Source organism: Podarcis tiliguerta, assembly GCF_965153285.1.
Source record: "Podarcis tiliguerta genome assembly, chromosome: 10".
Classification (NCBI taxonomy): Eukaryota; Metazoa; Chordata; class Lepidosauria; order Squamata; family Lacertidae; genus Podarcis; species Podarcis tiliguerta.
Genome location: NC_139543.1, coordinates 22,715,983 through 22,737,691, shown reverse-complemented (window position 1 = coordinate 22,737,691; position 21,709 = coordinate 22,715,983). Strand labels below are relative to the sequence as shown.

The 21,709-nt window shown below is 39.7% G+C and overlaps 1 protein-coding gene across 21 annotated transcripts in view; it reads left to right on the top strand.

Moving 5' to 3' along the window:
* FOXP2 (forkhead box P2) overlaps positions 1-21,709 on the top strand; it is a 345,911-nt gene that overhangs the window by 108,040 nt on the left and 216,162 nt on the right. Inside the window, exon 1 of one of the 21 annotated variants that reach the window (XR_014502098.1) lies at positions 14,968-15,005. The exons of the other annotated variants lie outside the window; for them this stretch is intronic. The gene's annotated coding sequence lies outside the window, so the exon portion shown is untranslated. Of the gene's footprint in view, positions 1-14,967; positions 15,006-21,709 lie in introns of those variants that run through there. 21 annotated transcript variants of the gene reach the window in all.

Below are 21,709 nucleotides of genomic sequence, written 5' to 3'. Positions count from 1 at the left end.
CATCGTTGTGAGCTTTACAAATGCTTCTGTTGATATAACACTAAACTGTGGTTAAAACAAGTTAAGAGGACGATGACTACTAGTTTAGCCAGTTACGGGGTTTTTTAATCCCATAACATCTGCAGTAGGCCTGATGAGGGCATCTTTTTCCTGAAAGCCCAGCAAGGAAGAGTTCACATTTTTGGTGGATACCTTGTTAAGGTTCAAAAAAAGGGACAGCTTTTTGCTAGAAAGATCTGTTTCCTTTTTCTCAAATTGAAACTGACTGCTGGAAAGCCTAGTGGGTATTACTCTTCCAATTAATGGCAAAATAGAGGAGGAACAATTTTAGTAGCACTATATATATAAAATACATATTAAGGGACCTTTCAGGTCCAGCCCTTTGGTGATGAGCCACGGATGAGGCATAATGTAGTAAATAGGAGATAGTTGAATATTATCATTCCAGATTCTGTTTTGTTTTTTAAACTGTTGAGTTTGACATCATGGTTTTCATATTTCAGATATGAAAGATACATAGACAGTCCTTGCCTTGCGTTCTATAGAATGAACATACCCACACCTAGGAAATTCTGATTTCCATTAGACACTTTCTTTAATTGGTTGACGGCTTTCTAGTGCTGATATTGCTCGGAGTTAAACATTACAAGTGTGGTCTCACCATAGCTACTTTAAAAGTTGGATTTGTCACTGTCTTGGTCTGTGATATAACTGAAAGTTACACTGGCCTTTTTGTGGTCTAATATCACATTGCAAAATAGCATTTATTGTCTGTTCAGAGTCTTTCGTAGGTTTCTTTATTGTATCGATTCTTTCAAGGTTTTCAATTGCTTTGAGACAGTATTTTGGACTATCACTTATTGCTATTAAGGCATCATTAGAATTTTCCAATTTTGTTCCATCTGTGAAGTTTGCTAATATGCTGTTAAGTTTCTTCTCCAGAGCATTAATGATGATAAATAAAGCTGGTGCTAACGCTAAACTTTTTGACACTTCAGTACATCACTTCTTGCCAATTTTGATAGCTTCCAATTACTATTACATGATATTTACTGTTTACTTGGTGTCCATGAAATTTTATATTTAAAAATGCCATTAGAGACTTCGGTGTATCAAGGGGTTTTCATAATAATTACGTTTGATTTAGAGGTGACACAAAAATATTGAGGACTGGAACAAGTACATTCCTGATGGGTCAAGCTTTGTGTTTCATATGAGGAGCTTCCTAAACAGCAACATCTTTGTAAGTTATATTAATGAATATAATGCTATATTAAAGAATATAATGCTGGAGAAATGCCCCCCCCGCCCCGATTGGACTTCACTCCTATCAGCCTCAGCCAGGATGGTTGATGGTGAGGGATGATGGGAGTTAGAGTCCCAGCAACATATGGAAGGCCACAGGTTCCCCATCCCTGTGCTAGAATATTGTAGAACATTTAGATCTGGTTTGCACATCACAGTAAGCCAAACTATGGCTTACTGTACAATGTGTATGTGTGGCTTCCTAGAGAGCAGCTTGCACCTACTCTGTTCCTGCCTGGTCCTTTTTACTCCTCTGCTGCACTGAGCTTAACCAAGGGTTGGTATAGCATATCATTTTAATCTTTAAGCCCTCACTAACCATGAGCTGTAGGCTACAGCTCTTGGTTATCAAAGTAAAGATAAAGGTACCCCTGCCCGTACGGGCCAGTCGTGTCCGATTCTAGGGTTGCGCGCTCATCTCGCTTAAGAGGCCAGGGGCCAGCGCTGTCCGAAGACACTTCCGGGTCGCGTGGCCAGCATGACTAAGCTGCTCTGGCGAGCCAGCACCAGCGCCGCACACGGAAACGTCGTTTACCTTCCCGCTATAAAGCGGTACCTATTTATCTCCTTGCACTTAGGGGTGCTTTCGAACTGCTAGGTGGGCAGGAGCTGGGACCGAACGACGGGAGCTCACCCCGCCGCGGGGATTCGAACCGCCGACCTTGCGATCAGCAAGTCCTAGGCACTGAGGTTTTACCCACAGCGCCACCTGCGTCCCACCTTGGTTATCAAAAGATATGGCCTAATCATGAACCTAGGTTTTGAGTAACATGCTAAGCCAAGTCTAGCTTAGTTTAGCTTGGCATGACATGGAAGCAAAAAAGAGAGGAGAAGCAACACAGTGTCTTTGATAAGCTATGGTTTGGCTTACCGTGGTGTGTCAATGAGACCTTAGTGATGCATATATCCCTGGAAATGCTGAGCTCATGGTTTACTCAATATGTGCCACTGATAGGTTGTTTTCTTACTTTAAGCACTTTGCAGAAAGCCCAGTAGTTTTCAATGACAAAATAAGCTTGGATTATACATCCCAACATTATAAATATTTATTCAGAAATGTCCAACTATGTTTAAGGGAGCCTTGCTCTTAGTCTTAAATAAGTGTACTGAGGGTGGCAGCTTTAGACTTCCTAAGGACCTTTAACCAGAGAAAAGAGAATTGTGTTTCAGTCATTGGGTTTTACCATTAAAGATTGGGATTTCAGTTCATTCAATAATAAATTCTGTTATCACTCCCCTTTTGAACTTTGGTAAACACCACGGATTCTTGTATCCTGGGGAGTAGTTACTTCTGTCCACAAAAATGCCAGAGTGGCATTTGATTCTGCCCATTATCCTTCTGTGATAAGTTGCATTCCTTTACCACAGAAATATTGAATTCCTTTTGTGCTGCGTTCCTTCATTTGGAATGATGAAGCAAGGACAGTTAGAAGGAAGAATCTAGGTTAGTTACTGCTGACAAACTTGGCCCTCCTGTTTTGTGTGTTGAAAACCTACATGCCTAAAAAGTAACTTAGATAATATCTAAGTAGCTGCAGCTATTAGGAGTGTGCATGACCTCTTTACATATAAAGAAGTGATACTTGGCTAGAGTGGACGTATTCACAGCGCAGCAGATGAAAGCAATGCAGCAGAATATTAAAGTTGCTTTATTTTTTCTGCTCAGCATGAAATTGCATGGGCCAAAAGAAAGAACGACAGGAATAGGTAAGTCATGATGTAAATGTGTGTGCAGACGTTCTAATAGTGAAATAGTTAACAAAGCAGTAGAACGTGGTGCATTTGGAATGCAGAAGGATTTAGTGTATTTCTAAGGTGGCATAAACAAAATGCAAAAGGAATTGTGATATAGACAATTTTTCTCTAAAGCTGGGAAATCCTGTTGCATAAAGCTGTCATTTGGGATGATGAGCTAGACACTAGTCAGAAATGCAAATGAAACTTAACAGTTTAGAGTTTATCTAATTTATCACAGTACCTTCATTTCTGGATCTTTTATTTCTTCATGTAATAAAAATGACAGATGTTCCCAATTCAGAGTATGTAACATGCACATAGAAGGTTAAAATGAGTTTCAAAAATGTTATCAATGGAGGAAGAAACAACACATACTGTCATTCTTATGTTATGTTGCTAGACCTGTGAATGTGTCTGCCTCAATTCCGATGATCTTCCAAATCCACTGGGAGGATCAGGAATGTGTTGTATACTCAAATGTACTCTCCTGTTGTGTGTTTAGTGTCTCCTTTCACTTCAGTCTTGCTCTAAGCATAGCGCACTTTGCATTGTTTTTTTTTAATTTTTTTTTCTTGTGCTTTAAAAAAAATTATTTGAAGCTGCTTTTGTTGTCCTTTGTACATTGCCTTCAGACATATGTGTGGAAGACCAGAAATAGATAAAATAGTTTACCAAGGTGCCAAATTGGGCAAATATGCTTAGTACTACAGTTTACATTCCTGATTTAAATCACAGCTTCAAATCATGGTTTCGTACAGTTTCCAAATTAAGCCTCTGTGTGTCATATCAGATTCTAAATTTGGATTGGCTTTGCAGAGTTTTGTTTTGCAGCATACCCATTGGACTCAGTTTCATTGAAAGTTAGGAACGCTGATGTATCATTAACGCCAACGCTTTCTCTTACTTTGTGGAATTGTGCTATTAGATGTTTTGGGGGAAGTGGGAGCTCTTGGGGAAAATGTTCAGCCTTAGATTTTGCAATAAATAATATGAATGGCAATGGCAAAGGTAAATGTGACAATGATAAATGTGAAGTGTAAATGCTAAGAAAGTCCAAGAGTTTGCAATATTGTTAAGTTGCTTAGTTTATGTAAAAACAACAATGGAAATTGACAAACCTCTGCTCTGAACTTAGTTTTTTTTAATATATGTATTTGGTTTGTGACAGATAACTTCGTTAAGTAAGCAGATTTCACATGTAGCACTAGGAAATCATTGTGCGGCTTGATATTTTCCTATTAGGGTAAGACATCCTCTAATGTAAAGAGGATGTCTGAAGTTATTTATTGTTTTTCCTGTGCCAAGCTGTGATTTGTTTAGTCTGCTGACACTTTCACTAAAGTTCTGTATTCTGGATAGTGGTTACTTATTTTCAAAGCAAATGCTAAATCCAAAAAGACATCGTTGCTCCGTAGTTCATTTTCTGGCAGAGAGAATTTGATGTGTGTTTTTGTTCACTGTTCTTGTAAAGTATTTCTACTGTAGTTGTTGAAATCTATACTTTATATGATCTCATTGTACTGCCTGCACTTCATTAATGACTGACTTTGTTTGGGGCTTAGGAAGTGAAATATTTTTCATATGACACTGCCCTATATGAGTACAGCGCACCAGCTGCAAAAACCACAGACCATCTGATTTTGTGGGTTTTGAGGGTGTGAAAAGTTCAGTTGCTCAGACGAAGGCATATCTGTACATTACATCGTATGGAAACGGAACTACTGTAGACTAGAAAAAAATGTTCACAATAGTCTTGATTCATATAAAGATGAGTAATGCATTTTATGGAAACAAAATTTGTTTCCAGTGTCTGGTAAGCTAGCATTTCTGAAGTTTTAAAAATGCTGGAGTGAAAAAACAAAAACCCTTCCTACTGCAAATTTGTTTATTCCTTTTTTTAAAAAATGTGCCTAATCTTAAAACGCCATCAAAAATTTAAATTTATGTGGCAGATTTATGGGACAGAGGCGTATATTCACCTTACTAAACCATGCCACTTCAAGAGAATCAGAATATAAGACTTTGGCTACAAGGAAAACTGCATGCAGGGATTTGCACAGATGGAGCAGGACTTCTTGTCTGTATGTCATGTGTCTATATATGTGACAACCATTTTTTTCCAGAACTTGCCAGGAATTTGGGATACTTTTCGCTGGCCTCTGTGTGATAATGCTATTGGGAGCATTATCTATTCACATGCTCCAACATTTAGAGGAAGAAAATAAGGACATTGATTTTCATGAGTAAGTAGGACAGTGTTATTTATTCTGGCATTCTACTGACAAGGCCAGCTGGACAGTGGTGGAGCTAAATCAGTGCAGATTCAAAAGTAGAAAGTGGGAACGAAAAGTGCATATAAGCAAGTTGTTCCAGGTGAGAAAAGCAGCATGCATGGCAAAGTTGCATCACCATTTGAATAAACAAAATTGTTCATCGGAAAACTCCTGACAGAAATGCAGATGAGCCAAGCCAAACAAGATCTTATAATCATTTTTTTTTAAAAAAACCCCTCAGTGGACTGGATCCAAACTTACTCATCCTCTAGAGTTTGGTTCTCAAAGGTTGTGGTATACTACACTGGTGTGGTAGGAGGGGATGATATTAAGTGTGGCAAGAAGATTCAAGGACAATCAAAGAAACATTAAAACATTTCAGTATAGTGCATTATAGTATAGTATAGTATAGTATAGTATAGTATCAGAAGGGACGCGAGTGGCACTGTGCTCTAAACCACTGAGCCTCTTGGGTTTGCTGATCAGAAGGTTGGCAGTTTGAATTTGTGGTATGGGGTGAGCTCCCGTTGCTCTGTTCCAGCTTCTGTCAACCTAGAAGTTTGAAAGCATACCAACGCAAGTAGATAAATCGGTACTGCTGTGGTGGGAAGGTAAAAGGTGTTTCCGTGCGCTCTGGCTTCCGTTGCGCCAGAAGCAGTTTAGTCATGCTGGCCACATGACCTAGAATTCTGTTTGTGGACAAACACAGGCTCCCTCGGCGTCAAGCAAGATGAGTGCCGCAACCCATAGTTGCCTTTGACTGGACTCAACCGTCCAGGGGTCCTTTACCTTAGTATAGTATAGTATAGTATAGTATAGTGTGTGTTTGTATGTATGTGTGTATATATATGTGTGTGTGTGTGTGTGCAGAATATGGATGGATATATTTTCAAAATGAGAGCAAGATCATCAACTTGTACTGAGGAAAATGCTACTTGTGATCCAGAACTGCCGTTCAAACAAAGTGCTGGAGAATAGCATTGACTATTCTTCTGTAGTTCTCCATGACATATTGTTGTGAACAGGGTTTTTCAACTCTGACAAATATGAGAGATCAGAAAAGAGAAAGACTTCTTTGTGTTGATGAGAGTTTGTCTCAAATTAGATCATAAATGAGATTACCCAGCAAAAGTAAGCTCACACCTCTCTTTGTGTTTGTATACATAAGGTATCCAAGGTATACTAAGGTACGCATGTAAGAGGCTAATTTATAATTATATTTTGGGAACGATCCCAATTCTTAATGTAGTTGCAGGGCTTTTTATCAGATGGAACTTGATGGAATTCAGTTCCAGCACCTCTCATGTGGGTTCCAGCACCTCTCAGGAGGGTTCTGTCACCTCTCAGGTGGGTGCCATTGCCATTCGAAGAGAACGAGGGAGGTGTACATGCTGAGTTCCGGCACCTCTAGAAAAATAGCACTGTGTCGATGCATCATTTTATACTTTCTAGATGTCCCATGTTCATATTATAAAGTACTTGTGTTCTATGTTATAAATCAAGCACTGCTAGGAGATGTTTCTTTTTGTTTTCCGATGTATTTCTTATCAATAAAAATATTGGTGTGAGGCAAGCACATTTTTATTTTGAAATTGTAGCCCAGAGAAAAAAGTTTGAGAACCACTGCTTTAGAGTAAACCCATTGAAATTGGTGTGATCTCAGTGGGCATACGCTAAACATAAGTACACTAGGATCCAACCACATTTGTATTGTCACTTTTAATTAAGAGAAGCTGTTTACTTGATCTGAATTTACTAGTTTGGACACATTTGGTTCTAGTTGGATTGTAAAGCTCCAAACACTACTTATTTTTGTTTCCTCAGATTGTGAACTATAAGTATATTATTATCACTTTATGCATCTCAAGGTAACTTTCATAGTACCATAAACAAACATTTAAACACAAAAAAGTAGCAACTAAAAGTGATCATGCTAAACATCCCTCCCAAGTATATAATTCCCATCATATAATTTATCACAAGTGAGCACAATATAGTGAGCACAGCAGGCAGTTAAAAGCTATACACTGAGCAAGCGAGCTCATGTAGCAGCATGTAAAGATAAAGAAAACTATAGTAATTTTTTGAAAAGTAAATAATGCTGAAGCAGTCCTCTTTCTTCCTTTTCTTATTTTAGCTGGCTAGCAGATGAAAGAGGGGTATAATACTTGTAATATATGTTGGTCCTAAAGGCTAAACCAAGAATTGGGAGGTCTGTGATAGGACAGTCTGTGGGGTTTTTTTTTCTTAAATAAAGATTTTTTTGTCCACCTGATGCCTACGGATTTTCCTCCTCTAAAAACTACGTGTGTGTTATGGTCGGGTGCGTGTTATAGAGCGAAAAATACGGTATTTTTTGGACAAGGGGTTGACCGACCACACATTGCCCAAGGAATGGGTTTCTTCTGAGGGATCATTTCTTATTCCTCAAAGGGATACCCTCCTTCTCCCAAACACTTGTTTTTTATAACAGTAGGGGAGGTTCTTCCTTGGAGTGGGCTGCAGTTACCGTGTACCTGAAGGTCTTTCCCACCAACCTCCTCTAGGTCAGCTACCTTGGCCTCAAGCGAATAAACTTATTCCCTCAAGACAAGGCACTCGTTGTGCTGAGCACCCACCCACAACCTCTTGTAATTTATTGAGTTAGTTCCTTGGAAACATGGGATTTGTTAGATCACAAAGAGGAAGGGCAGAATATCCTTCCCTGGCTTCCATGCCCTGCTGCTGAACTCACTCATCTGCTTAACCTCCTTGGTTGGTTAAAAGTGTGGACAATCTATTGTTTCAGATTTTCCACACATGGATAGCCATGGCAATGTTACACTTTAAAAAAAAGCACTTCGGCCCAGTGTTCCTGTTCCTTTTGGAGAATAACAACATAAGCATTATCTCACCACTTACTAATTAAAAAAAAGCAAATCTATATATAGTTGTTCAAATTAATGGATGTGAAGAGTTTAATGCATAGACAAAGATACAAAGGTAAAGAACTTTTCCAGAGAGACGCTGTTTCTAGCAGTTAGAAAGTGTTTTGTGCACCTAAAGAAACCTAGTGTGTGTGTGAGAGAGAGGGGGGGGTTGTTGAGGCTTTATTTGTGGGGGGAAATAGTCATATTTCAGTACAGGGAAAATAATTTTAAAATCAATATTGTAACAATACTCCAGTTGGACTATGCAAAATTCCTCCTAATTGGATTCTAAAGGTTCATATGGTTAATTGATAACCTTTTATACAGGTGTAGCAGGAAACATAACCCTGATTGGTCTCAGAAGTATTGTGTGAGATCATGGGCCTTTTGGTCATGCGATAGGTCACTTAGAGGCCAAAATGAAAGGTTTAAAACATGCTGGGCTACAACCAAAGGGAAGACAAAAGCTCACAAAGAGCAGGTAGAAAATGTTAGCACAGCTTAGAGAAGAAACTCAATTACTTAATTCTACGACAGTCACAACCACTGACTTCTACCCTCAAGATGAGGTAGGCTTGGTGTCAAGGTGTGGATAAAGTGGAGAAAAAAGTTCTTCTTAATACTAATGGGAACTTTCCCCTATACTTCTGAGGTGTGAAAGTTTCCTTTTCCCAAAAGGTTCCCCAAAGGAACTTTTTATTCAATAGTTGCAGCTTTCTTAAGTACCTGATTTGTCCTAGGGGACATAATTATACTTATTCTCTTGCCATTCCTTGAGACCAATCTGATGACAACCAAACTGCTCTGGAAGTATTAGGAGCTATCAATGTTATGGAGACTCCATAATCTCATTTTAGAGGTATCAATAAGCTTGTGATACGGTATGTGTAAATGCAAATATGTGCAAACACAGACATACTTCTGAGATATTCCATCTGTATGTTATTTTATTTAAAATCATTTGACTTTTTAGAATTCATTCAGCCTCTCTGACCACATCTATAAAACCCCAGGGCTGTTGACCTTGAAAGCTTAATATAAAATTAATCTATTTACGAAGGTACTAAGGGAAACCTTTGGGGATTGATGTGGTTCTTGTAGGTAACACGAAAAAGAAAGAAAAAAATCAGCTTACTGATGTGTTGGCAGTGTCCATCAAGGACTAGGGCATTAATATATTATATCCTTTGCTGTCCACTAGTTAATTTGGCAGCACTGAAATGTGGGGTCTTCTGCTGTTTTTAAGTTCTATTCTTCTTCACTGTATGCTTAATTTTAATGATTTCTTGCGTTCCTGCCGTATTGTAATTCCACGAACCTGAAATATAAGTATTAGATTTTAAATTTTGTAATTAAATGTAATTTAACTTTAGTACAGATGTTTAGTAGCATTTTTCTGCTGGTTATATAAAATAGAAAGCTTGATTTCAAAATTTGTGTACATACTCCTGTATATGGACAGGGAATGTCAATTTACCTTCTTTCTACCACAACTTCCTCCCACCCTAACCATCTTCCATGAAGGTCAGGAGGCAGTTCAGGACAGCAGGCCGATAGGCTTGCGGGGAAGGGTAAATCTTTAGATCCAGGCAAAAATCTATCAAAAACATATTCATTTTTATTAAGGTTTCTAAAGCTTTTGAGTAGTGTCATTTGAATGTTAGATGGATTTACTTTACTTGCTAGGTTTCACGTCTAATGAAAATATGTTTCAGCACTAAACATGGCATTTAAATAAAAAAAAAAAGCAAACTCTATCAATCGGTCATGTGTCCCTTAAAAGTTAGGATTATCCCTTTATTTCAGTATGTGATGACAATTTGTATTTCTCCACCAAAGGCCCTTCCCTCACTGGAGAGGGTGAGGAGGGATTGCTCTCGGAGTTGTGCTCAACTAGAAGGACATTCCCTGCCCCACGATCCAACTCTGGAGATGAGAATAAGGCTTGTTCTGCCACTGTACACCTGTACAAGGTACTGTGCATTGTACCTTGACAATGCAGCAGCAGCAACTAGCCCCATTCTCCAGCTCCAAGGTTGGGAGAAAGGATGGACCTTGCCAAGCTCATGGGATGGCAATAGAACACTCACAAGGGCAAGCACGGAGAACACGATTGTAAGTTGCTCTTCCTGGGGTGAGGAGGAAACAGCTGTAGATTGTGATCCAATAGGACATGTACATACCTGCCTATTTTTGATAATTTCCTTCTGATTTTCCCTGGGCAAATTTCAAAGTCCCCCAAATTCAAAAATCTCATTTGAGAGCTTTTTTTAAAAAAAAAAAAAAAAAAGCAGTAGAAAAAATAGTGTGTGTCACCAAAGGTTTTTGGGCTAAATTTTTTGAGGTGTTTAAAGATGAGCATGGATATGGTGCTGTCTTACCTTCTGAGAGCAATAGCTTGGAAAAAATTGTTTGGACTCGAGGTGGTGCATATGTTCCCCCTTTATACATCAACCATATCCATCATTTATGGTAAGGTAATACAGAGAGGTACAATGGGTGACTTCATCGTATTTGCAGCAAAATATAAAATAATGGGGTATGTTATAATTAAAATGTCCCTCTGGTATGTTTTACAGTGTAAACATCTTTCAACTTAAAATGGCAAAATACACACATAACACATGTGGCATGCACACCAAGAGATTATAGATTAACCTAGGGACAAGAAACCCCAAAGGGTGTTTGTATCTTTCAACCAACTTAATCTGCACATACGCAGATCTTAGTTTTATGAAGCGGCGGTCGTTTTAAACTTATTTTTCTAATAGGAATCTACTTTATGTAACTCAGCACCAGTATTGATTGTCTCATGAGAAAGGATGGTTAGGTAAATCTATCAGGTGCAGTTTCTCTTATTTTCTCATTTTTTCCAAGTTTAAGTTTACATGGGGGGGGGAGCCCTTTTGGAAATTCACCAGTGTAATTTCATTTCAAACACAATTTTGCTTAATATACACGGCGTTGGATTGGTGTTTTTGAGCTGCCGGAAATATCTAGACCTGAGGTTTTTTGTTTTTTTACTTTGCAGTCCACCAATCTAAGCTTTAATTTGATTTTTCTGGGGGATGTAAAATCTAACAAATTATAAAGATCAGTTTTAATTTTGTGTGTGTGCGCGCACACACCCATATTCAATTTTACTTTTTCTGTCTTGGAGTGAGGACACAAATCCAGGGAGAGAGTACCCACCACACACCCAGATGTTCCAGATGTGCTTAACAGGCCCCAGAAGGTTGGTGATCCCTAGTCTACTCTGATTGACAGAGTCACTCCGGAGTCCCAGGCAGAGGTCTTTCTCATTACCTGCTCACTTGTCCTATAAGTGATTGAACCTGGGATATCTCTCAAACACATTGAATACCTTTGTCTAAATATGTGCAGTGGCTTGTCTGCCTGTAATGAGTGTGCAACAAGAATAGAGAACTTCCATAATTTGTGACATCACAACATTGGTAACTCCTCCCCGTTCTAAGCATCCAGCTGTTAGGTTAATCCTTGGTCATTAGTAACTACTAATTGTGGATCACCTGATTTATATGCTATGTCACAATTGATCTAACTATTCCCAGAGTTTGTATTTCATTTGAATTTGGTTGGTTGGTTGGTGTGTTTTTTTTGTGTGTGTTTTTTGTAGGTAAAGGTAAAGGGACGCCTGACCATTAGGTCCAGTTGCGGACGACTCTGGGGTTTATCTTGCTTTATTGGCCGAGGGTGCCGGCGTTCAGCTTCCAGGTCCTCTGGCCAGCATGACTAAGTAGCTTCTGGTGAACCAGAGCAGTGCACAGAAACGCTGTTTACCTTCCGTTTACCTAAGTGGTACCTATTTATCTACTTGCATTTTGACATCCTTTTGAACTGCTAGGTTGGCAGGAGCAGGGACCGAGCAACGGGAGCTAACTCAGTCGCTCGGATTCGAACCGCCGAGCTTCTGATCGGCAAGCCCAAGAGACTCAGTGGTTTAACCCACAGCGCCACCCACGTCCTTTTTTCGTCATAGTTGTCACCTATGTGGTGATAGCAAACAGATAGCTCTCGTCTTATTTCTTTTTCATTTTAGTATTTATAGAGTCTATATTTTCTCTTTCACAAGCAGGGCCATTTTCTACGCAATCATTTTCAATCTAATTGCTTTCACCTGTTTAAATAAGAATAAAAATCATAGTGGAAAGTATGTGCACATTGGCACGGAAAACAGTTACATACAGATCTTTAAATGTGCCCGTTTTTTTCAGAGAGGTGTGCTTGTGTGGTATGTGTATGTGCAAAATCTCTTTCCCCTCCCTGCAAAAAATCCTTTTTTCAGTGTAATGTCAACAATGTTATATTTTTTAAAACTTATTTTTTTAAAAACAAAAAAATGTAATATAAGAATTGATTCATTTCAAAAGCTTTGCAATTGACTTCATTAACCTATCTTACAAATGTAAATGTTCTTTTGTGTCTATAATCTAAACATAGAAGAAATGGATTAAAATCTTCTAAAAGTTTGCTTAATTGCAGGGTAATTTTTGCATTGCAAGTTTAATGCAATTGTTTCACTAACTTTTACAGGAAAAAATATTTGCAATTGAAACAGAATGAGTTCTTAACTGAGGAATGAAAACTTGCAGGGAAAAGGAAGATGAATGTTTGTCACTGAACCCTACTGAATCTAAACAAAGAAGGATTACCTAATAGTCCTGCAATGCATTTGAAGTACAGTCTGTGATTTGTTTGGGGAGATGAATGGAATATGCGTTTTGAATTCTCTGCATTTTTTTGCTAAATACATTCTGTGGTTATTGCTCTGTTTTGGTCATATTGTTCCAAAATGTAAATTTGGATTTGGTCACCTATCCACAGTTTTTTTAAATATAAAATAGGAATGGATGGGTTTCTTCAGTATTTCAGCTCAACAAAGTTACAGTGTAGCAATTCAAACTTTTGTCAGTTGAGACTTTGCCATTCATACGTTTTGAATCTTGAAATGTTTGATACTAGAGGCCTCATTAATCTTGGTTTGTGTTGAGTATACTAAAAGATTCAACAGATGTTTGTGTTGCAAAAGAAAAACAAAACTGGATACTTAATAATTAGTTTTGATTATACTGGAAAGAGAACCTAGTTTAATTATACATATTAGCTAATCTTTGCTAGTTTTTTCAGAAGTGAACATTACACTGAAATCAGTGGAATAGACACATTTGTTTGGACCCAAGGGCAAGAATGCTACACCAATTTTTAAAATATTAGTGGAGTATGTTAGTTTTTCAAGCTCAAAGGCATAATAATTGCTTTGTTTAATTTTTAATTATTGTCTCTCCATTACTTGCCCCAACCCCTTCATCAGTGCAATCGTGACATTTTATGCTCATTATCGTGCAGTTTTGCTAAGTGGAATCAATTGTAGAATCCAGTGCCTGGCAAACTGTGCAGAGTAAATATCATTATCAGTGTAGTAAATAAAGTTGGCAATATTTGTATTTAGCCCTGTAGAAGCGCAGCTTAGAACCTGTAAGGAGCAGAGGAAACTCCTGCCCCATTGGAGTTAAACCAGGGGTCAGCAACCAAAGGCCCATGGGCCGGAAGCAGCCTGCAGAGGTCATTTGACCAGCCCACGAGCCGCCCCCAAACTGAGATGGCCGCTCGTGTGCTGCGCTAAACCGGCATGGTGCGGGGACTCGCTTCCGCAGCGCCGAAAATCGTGTCTGTGTACGCGCTCACACACATGAGCGATCCGTCCCACAGAGGGATCTCCGCGGGACCAATGTGGCCCAGGCAAGATAAACCTTGCCGACCCCCGAGTTAAACTGTTAGTCTATCTAGCTCTGTATTGTCTACTGCAGTCATCTCCAACCGGGAGCCCTTCAGATGTTGCTGAACTCCAATTCCCATCAGTTACAGCTGCACAGAAGATGGCAGTTGCCTTCCAGAAGTTGTTGCAACTACACTAGGTTGGGAAAGGCTGGAGTATTGACTGGCAGTGACTTACCCAATTTCAGATGGGGCTATCCCAGCCTGGAGATGCTGGGCATTGAACTTTGGACCTTCTGCACTCAGTGGATTTGCCTTACTAACTGAGAAACATTGCACCTACCATTTTAGTATGTATTGTGAGGAGAGAGAGTTCAGACCCCTTTACCAGAAGCTGTTGCAGGAGAAAAGGCTGGAATCTTACCAAGGTTGGAAGAAATGCTTCAGGTTACAGACGCTTCAGGTTACAGACTCTGCTAACCCAGAAATAGTACTTTGGGTTAAGAACTTTGCTTCAGGATGAGAACAGAAATCATGCTCCGGCGGCGCAGCAGCAGCAGCAGGATGCCCTATAACTAAAGTGGTGCTTCAGGTTAAGAACAGTTTCAGGTTAAGAACGGACCTCCAGAACGAATTAAGTTCTTAACCCAAGGTACCACTGTATATTCAAAGAACTAAATATTCTGAAGGAAGACTAAAGGGGAAGAAGATGGGAAGAATGAAAAGCTTTCTTAGCCTTATGACACATATATGTGATACATCAGCTTTGTAGATGTGTACATACTTAATCCCTAGATTCTTCTACCCATGGGATAAGCATAACATTCTCAGGTTGTGGCCTCACAATGCAGGAAGACCAAATGGTAGCCTACTTTGTCATTGTTATGTTGTAAATGAAGTAGCCTGTAGTTACCAGCTCCTAGTCCAGTAAAGGCAGTTTCAGCATCGGAGAAGATGTGTAGCCCTCACAGTGAGAATGTTCACAGCACCTTTATGATTCTCTGCAGGAGCAACTAGCAAGCCATGTCCTCAGATTCACCAGCAGGTAATGGCACCAATTCTTATGGCTATCTCACTCCTATTCTTAAATTCTTACACTGATTCTCTTTTGCAGTCCATATTGACGGCAGTTCTGATGCCTGTTTACACAGTCGGCATATCTGGGAAATCTCAGTCAGTAAAGGATGAGACTCTTAACCTCAGGGTCGTGGGTTCAAGTCCCGCGTCGGGCAAAAGCTTCCTGTATCGCAGGGGGCCCGACTAGTTGATCATTGTGGTCCCTTCCAACTCTACAATTCTGTGTTTTGTGTGTATTGTGCAAGTACACCTGAGGTTCCAGCTTCTACTTTCACTGTTTCATGTTTTCTTGTGAGTCTTAATTCATTAACTGTCCCATCTGTAATCCTTGAGACAGCTTGTAATACTTAAAGTAACAACAAAAGATCATTTTGGCCTTCCCTCTGGAAATTGTTAAAAACAAAAGAAACACAAAAACTATATTTAAGTCTCACTGAGTTAAGCACATGGTTATTATATCGCTTCTATTGTAATAAATTGGATTTTAAAAGGCTGAACTTTGCCAGCATAGTGTCCCATGATGTACATAGCAGTAACCTCCCCTGGCCATTACAGACTGTAACTCAGGCTTTAGAAATAACATTAAAAAGATCAAAATCTCTTTTGAAACCAGCAGAGTTCTTCGCTGTTTTAATTAGACTTTTTTAGAATAGTAAACCAACAAATTTGGGAGTCCATTGTCTGTCCTATGATACCTGTCCTACTTTTCTGAATGAACAGTTTGTAGCAATTAGTTTTCATTCTTGTAGTTTTATGGAAACTTTATGTATTTATTCAGCTTTTTCCCCTGCTCATGAGACTAAATAAATAGGATCAGTTAATGCATCTTCCTTTTTAGACATTATTTCTATTACTATCATAATCTTTACTGTTCTTTATTTATCCCAGTTTGAATTCATCTTTTTGGGCTGCACATGCTCTTACCTAGGATTAAGTATCATTGAACTCAATGTGACTTCCTTCTGAGTAGATTGCACCACATTTCTCCCTTATAAATCATTTCAAAAATGCAAAATTTGAAACTGATAAAAATTCAGCTCAGTCCTAGTAAAATATAGCTAAAAAGAAGAGTTTCTAAAGAACCAGAAAGCTTAATTTTTTTCAGTGATGTGACACTGCAAATGTAAATTTTGCTTTAGGTCCTCATTTTAATGTAAGCTGCAGAAGGCAGATGCTATCGTTTCTTCCTTGAATAATGTAGTCCTGGTATTCTTTATTTTTAGACTTGTTATATAGACAGAACACTTGAGGAAGAGGTATGCTTTGAAGCTTCTAAGCCATTTACTCAATGAATTTTATCTTATCCTCATTTCCTGTCCAATATGTCTATCCCAGTGCACCACCTGCCATGCAGATGCATATAGAGTGTGTAAAAACTGGTGTTTCATGCAATATTTTGTTAAAAGACAATCTTTCTTGCAAAGGTGTTCTGCTACAGCCCATCTTTATTCCTAAGAGAAATATACTATCCAGCTTGGGCATATTATTCTGTTTTTCTCTATGATTCCCAAAAAAGCGGTGTCAGGTCTTTGAAATTGTGTAAGAACAAAGTCGGTATTGCTTTGTAGTTTGGGAAGACACATACTTTTATTTTTAAATAGATGTTAAGAACCTAAGAAGGGCCCTGCTGGATCTGACCAAAAGTCCATCTAATTTCACATCTAGCCACTGGTGGCCGAGCAGATGCCATTGACAGGGCATGAAGCCAGTAGCCCTCCTCCATTTAGCTATTACAACTAATAGGGACTGACAAGCCTATGCTCTATGAATTGGTCTAGCCCCCTTTAAAGCCATCTGAACTAGTTGTCATCACTACCTCTTGGGACAGCAAATTCTCTTAAGTTAATTTTGCATAGTGCGAAGTAGAACTTTTCTTAGAATTTATGTCTGTCTACTTGTATTCAAATCAGTAGCTACTAAGAATGCTCAAAAGTTGTGCTTGTCAGGCTTGGCTATCACTTTACATTTGTTCTAGGTCCTAATCAGGGTGGTATCCATGTTACAATTTTCTGTTTCTGGATGCTCATAGCTTTTTTCAGTTAGGAACTCTGGCTCAGTTGCATTGTGGACTGCGAGATTGACTAGCAATTCCTCTACTGCTTCATAAGTACAGTTCGTTTTCTCTATTTTACCATTAGAGTTGTGTCAGAATTATCCCTAAAGCAAAGATAAATGTAGAAATTCCTACACAAGCAAAGCATCTGAGAAATTTTACATGAAGGCAAATCTTCCCCCAAACAGGTATAACATGCTTGAAGTAGGTCTTGAGATCTTTGGGGCCATTGTAGGATGCATCCAATCCGAGAGGATTTTGAGTGAACCCCAAAATGGAGACCATGAACATTGCTTGAGGCAAAATGTTTCATATTTTTGTGGTGGGACAGCTCATGGCTTGCTTCCCCACCTCTTTTTTCATTTTTAAAAATACATTGACTCTGCCAGTTACCATCCCAAGGAGCATTCTGTCCAAAATTACAAAGAGAATGCTGTAGTGGCAGGAAAAGGAAGATAAAACCACCCTCCTTAAAGCTAAAACCACCCCACCCAAAAATTGTTAGAGTCCCCTCTCCCAAAATTAATCCAGGCATTGAATGTGTTTTTGCCTTCCGACACCCTCCCCCAAAAAAGTCTGTGCTGAAAACGTCCCAGATCAAATTAAAGGGTGGCTCTTCAGCTTGAACCCTCAGACTGTGGTGCAATTTATTAGCTTCCGTTTATGTTCTCTCTGCTTTTTCCACAGGAGACCTCATTGGAGAACTGCATTTGGGCTGCTTAAGGTCTTTCTCTCTCCTTCTCCTTCTCCATTCCCCCGTCACAAGGTTCAGCACTCTGATAACTCATTAGCCTCTTCCAATTTCTTCAGGGATATATTCAGGGAATACCAGTTCAGACTCCAAGTCTAATGCATTGGTGGGCCACTAGACCTCTTGAACAATTTACTCTGACAATTTCAGAATCTGATGAGATACTAACAGAGTTTGAGGCTGAACCAATACAGCTTTTCTATATTGACCCTTTAGAAACTTTAGAAGCAAAATGTAGGGGATCCTATCCTAAAAGAGGTGAATGTCTTGGAACACTTTACACCTGTGTTTTGCCTAACATGATCTGTTCAAAGACACTAGATTTCAGGTGTTTGGGATAGGGCTTCTCCTTTCCCATTGAAGTAACTGACTTGTGCTTACTTTTTGTTTATGTGTGTGTCAAACTTGAATCATGAGAGACGTTCACTGGGTCTATCTCAATAAAACAAAGGAGTTCCCTCCTTCTAGACAGCTTGTACAGTTTCTGATCCTGAGAAGTGATACCCTTTTGTTAGAGTTGGCTTATGCTGGATGGGAATGGATTAATCAGGTGAAAGAAATTGCAGTTTTAATATAATAGTGGGGTGCGGCAATATCTTGAGGCCTGTGTAAACCACTTCTGAGGCTTGGGAGAAGGCAAGGCAAAAACCTAATAGAGCTTTATAGTTTATTCTTGTATACTAAATAAATTGTTTTATTCTAGATGGCATAATGGTGAAATATATATAATTAGATAATATTCTAAATATACCTAAATATTAAACCATAAATAAGATGAAAGTGTTTTCACCTTATTTCATAGATGGGGTTGCTAACTGCGAATATAAGAACATTATTACCTCAGCTGAAAATAGTTACATTCATGTCATTTATACATATTACAACATGCGTTTCATTGCATGTCTCCAAAAATGGTCCGCCACTCTTTCAATTTTGGATTGTTGAGAGATGCTGCTGTTATGTCTTGCATAAATTAGTGCTTATTGTTAGGCATGCAACTGGGTTAATGGCTTAGGCATTCTTCAAAATTATATGCCAGAATGGCAGGTAATTCCCCCGTTCTGGATTTCAGGACTTGTATAAAAATGTTCACTTATTATAGGTTCCTTTGTTGTATCACATTAGTAGTTTTCAGCCTACAGACTAGGATCAATTGTAGTATCACATTAAATACTTGATATGCCCATTGTGGGGGAGGGACTCAATGATTTAGATTTTTCTTTTGCATGTCTGTTATGTTCTATTGGAGTTTGAATATCAGCTGTTTACTTAATTTACTATGACCACTACAATATCATACAGTTTATTACAGTATAGTTTGAGATATTAGTACCAGTCTTAAAATAAGATTAATATATTTATTAGATGAATTGCATATATTACACATCAGAAAGCACACAATAATTTAACAAGCACCCAGAAATGTCTTACAATTCAGCACAATATATGAAAAGTTTGTTACATTACATAAATCCACTGGATGTGTGCAAGTAAATTGAAGCTGAATCCTGAAAAGACAGAGGTGCTACATGTTCTATGTCCTTGGTGCAGTCTGTGGTAGTCCCAGCCAGCCGCAGCCCCCTGAAATAGAGTCGATGCCACAGTGCAGCACCCCAAGGACATTTTGGGGGATTCTCCCCTTATTAGCTTGAGGACCTTGTCCTATGCCTACCCACCACAAAATCTAGAACAACTGCACCCAATTCAGCAGATCTATTTCTGATAGCAACAAGACGTTGCCTGGCCTCAATGTGCCTCCACAATGAATTGTAAAGAGACATCCACCATCCACCAAGTAAGTGTAGAGTAGAAGGAGTGATTGAATACATTACTCACTGCATCACAGTGTACCATAGGATCTCCAGAAATGGCTTCCTTTGGATTGCCAGTGTTGTTTTCCATGCCTAGAATGTGACAAGCTAAGGAGGAGGTGCACGCACTCAAGCATTGGAGGCCACGTTCTGAGTGAAGTGCCTGGTGGTTAATCACCTTCACCACTGCCTAATTGTCCCACCAGAAATGCATCTGCTTGTTCCAGAACTTCTGCCACCATATGTATACTGCCTGTTGTTGCTGCTCCAGAGGACTGTTGGCCATGAAAGAAGCTCTGCCCCCAGCAAGGTCCTCAGATGGGGTAGGCAAGTCAGCTGCCGCAGTTCTGGGCATATTTACACTGCATGCTGTTACACCTTCCCCAACTGTATTAATGTAAACCCCTTTGAAGGGATTCTGCCTTGCATTCCTCACCATGGGCCATTTTGAGACGGGGCAAGATTCTCATCATAAGAGTCTTCTGTACTCTGTCTGGGTGGGTGTATCTCATCCCACCTATGAAGGTGGGTAACAAGACTGCATCCTGTCTATCAGCTCTGATGCCACCTCCTCCTGTTCAGCCCCTTCTTCTGGCTAGTCAGTGAGGCTTTGCACTCTGCATGATTGGGGGGAAGAGGAACCTCAGATCTGCTTCCTCTTCTCTGACATCTAGATATATAAAGAGAGGACCTCTCCACCACCTCTGTGTGCCTGCCATCCATCCCCTCAGCTACTCCTTCCTCTTGTGTCTGCAGTTGCCAAATCATGCCAGGTCCTGCTGTAGCTGGGGGAGGGGAGATTACAACAGTGGTGGCAGACTTTCCTGCCGATATACAGGCCCACAAAAATACCACACCCTAGTGGTTAATCAGATGCCATTTATGTTCTGAGTGAGTTGATTTAACCATTCACATACAGATAGTATAATCCATGAGCCAGTGGTTCATTTTCATTCTCCAATTTCTTGTACATTCTAGCCCTGAGTCCTCACCTCCTCTCCTCCACTTTTGTTTAGAGGAGGGTGAAGATATCCACATTAGGGTAACCAAGGATGTGTTCCCAAACCTTGCATGGCAAATGGATCCTGGGCCTCCTATCCTTCAACTTACTATGGTGGGGAACCCACATCTCACTAGGGCCAGGGCCCATTGTAGTACCTCTACACCTCCTGCCTGATGCCCATCTAGTTAAGCAAAGGGTTTTGACAGCCACCTGCAAATAGAAGCTGCCATGGACAGCTTTGCCTGCTGAACAGCAACCTGAAGGGGGGAAAGGTGGAGTGACTTCACCTGCAGTTGATCAGCCTGTAAGGACACAGAGGAGAAGGCACTGATGAGAACCAGTTGGTTTCAGCCTTCTTAAGCAGAACTTCCAGGCTCAATCAGGTGCTAAAAATAATGCTTGTTGTTCCTGGCTGCCTCATGCTTGTTTTGACTCTTGATCATTGGATTCCCTGACCCCTCTGATGATGTGGGTTGCTGTTTGCCTGACCCTAGGACTGGATCTGACTTTGGACGCTGACTCTGCCTCCAGGCAAGTACACCTCAAAGACTCTTCCGGTTGGCTGGTCTCCCACTCCACTGAGTTCTGCACGTTGGTGATCAGCAATGAGACTATGACAGAAGCTGGGTCTGGGGATTCTTCCTTAGACAAGGAGGACTGGCCTACTGCTCTCTTGCTGTTTGAGTCCTCCTTGTGACTCATGAGTGCCTGCTTCCAAGGTTGCTGCATGTGCTTGGACCTCTTCCAGACCCCACTGGGCTCAGTCTGCTTGACTCCTGTGCTGATGACAGTCTGCAAACCCCTCGTAAATTAGTTTTTGTGGTTAAATTACTTCAAGTGCACTGATGTAGGGTTTTTTAAATGTATTTATTAGATTCCATACCTTGAAGGTGGTACAGTTAAAAAGCAACAATAGCAATGTAAACATGTGGGAAAGAGAAGCTTTGTTCTGAATTTGATTATTGTTTTTACATTTAAAAAAAAATCTATAAAAAGTACTAAAGGATAGCTTTGTATCCCAGAGGTAAATTTTACCTAGGTTAATTCTGCTCCA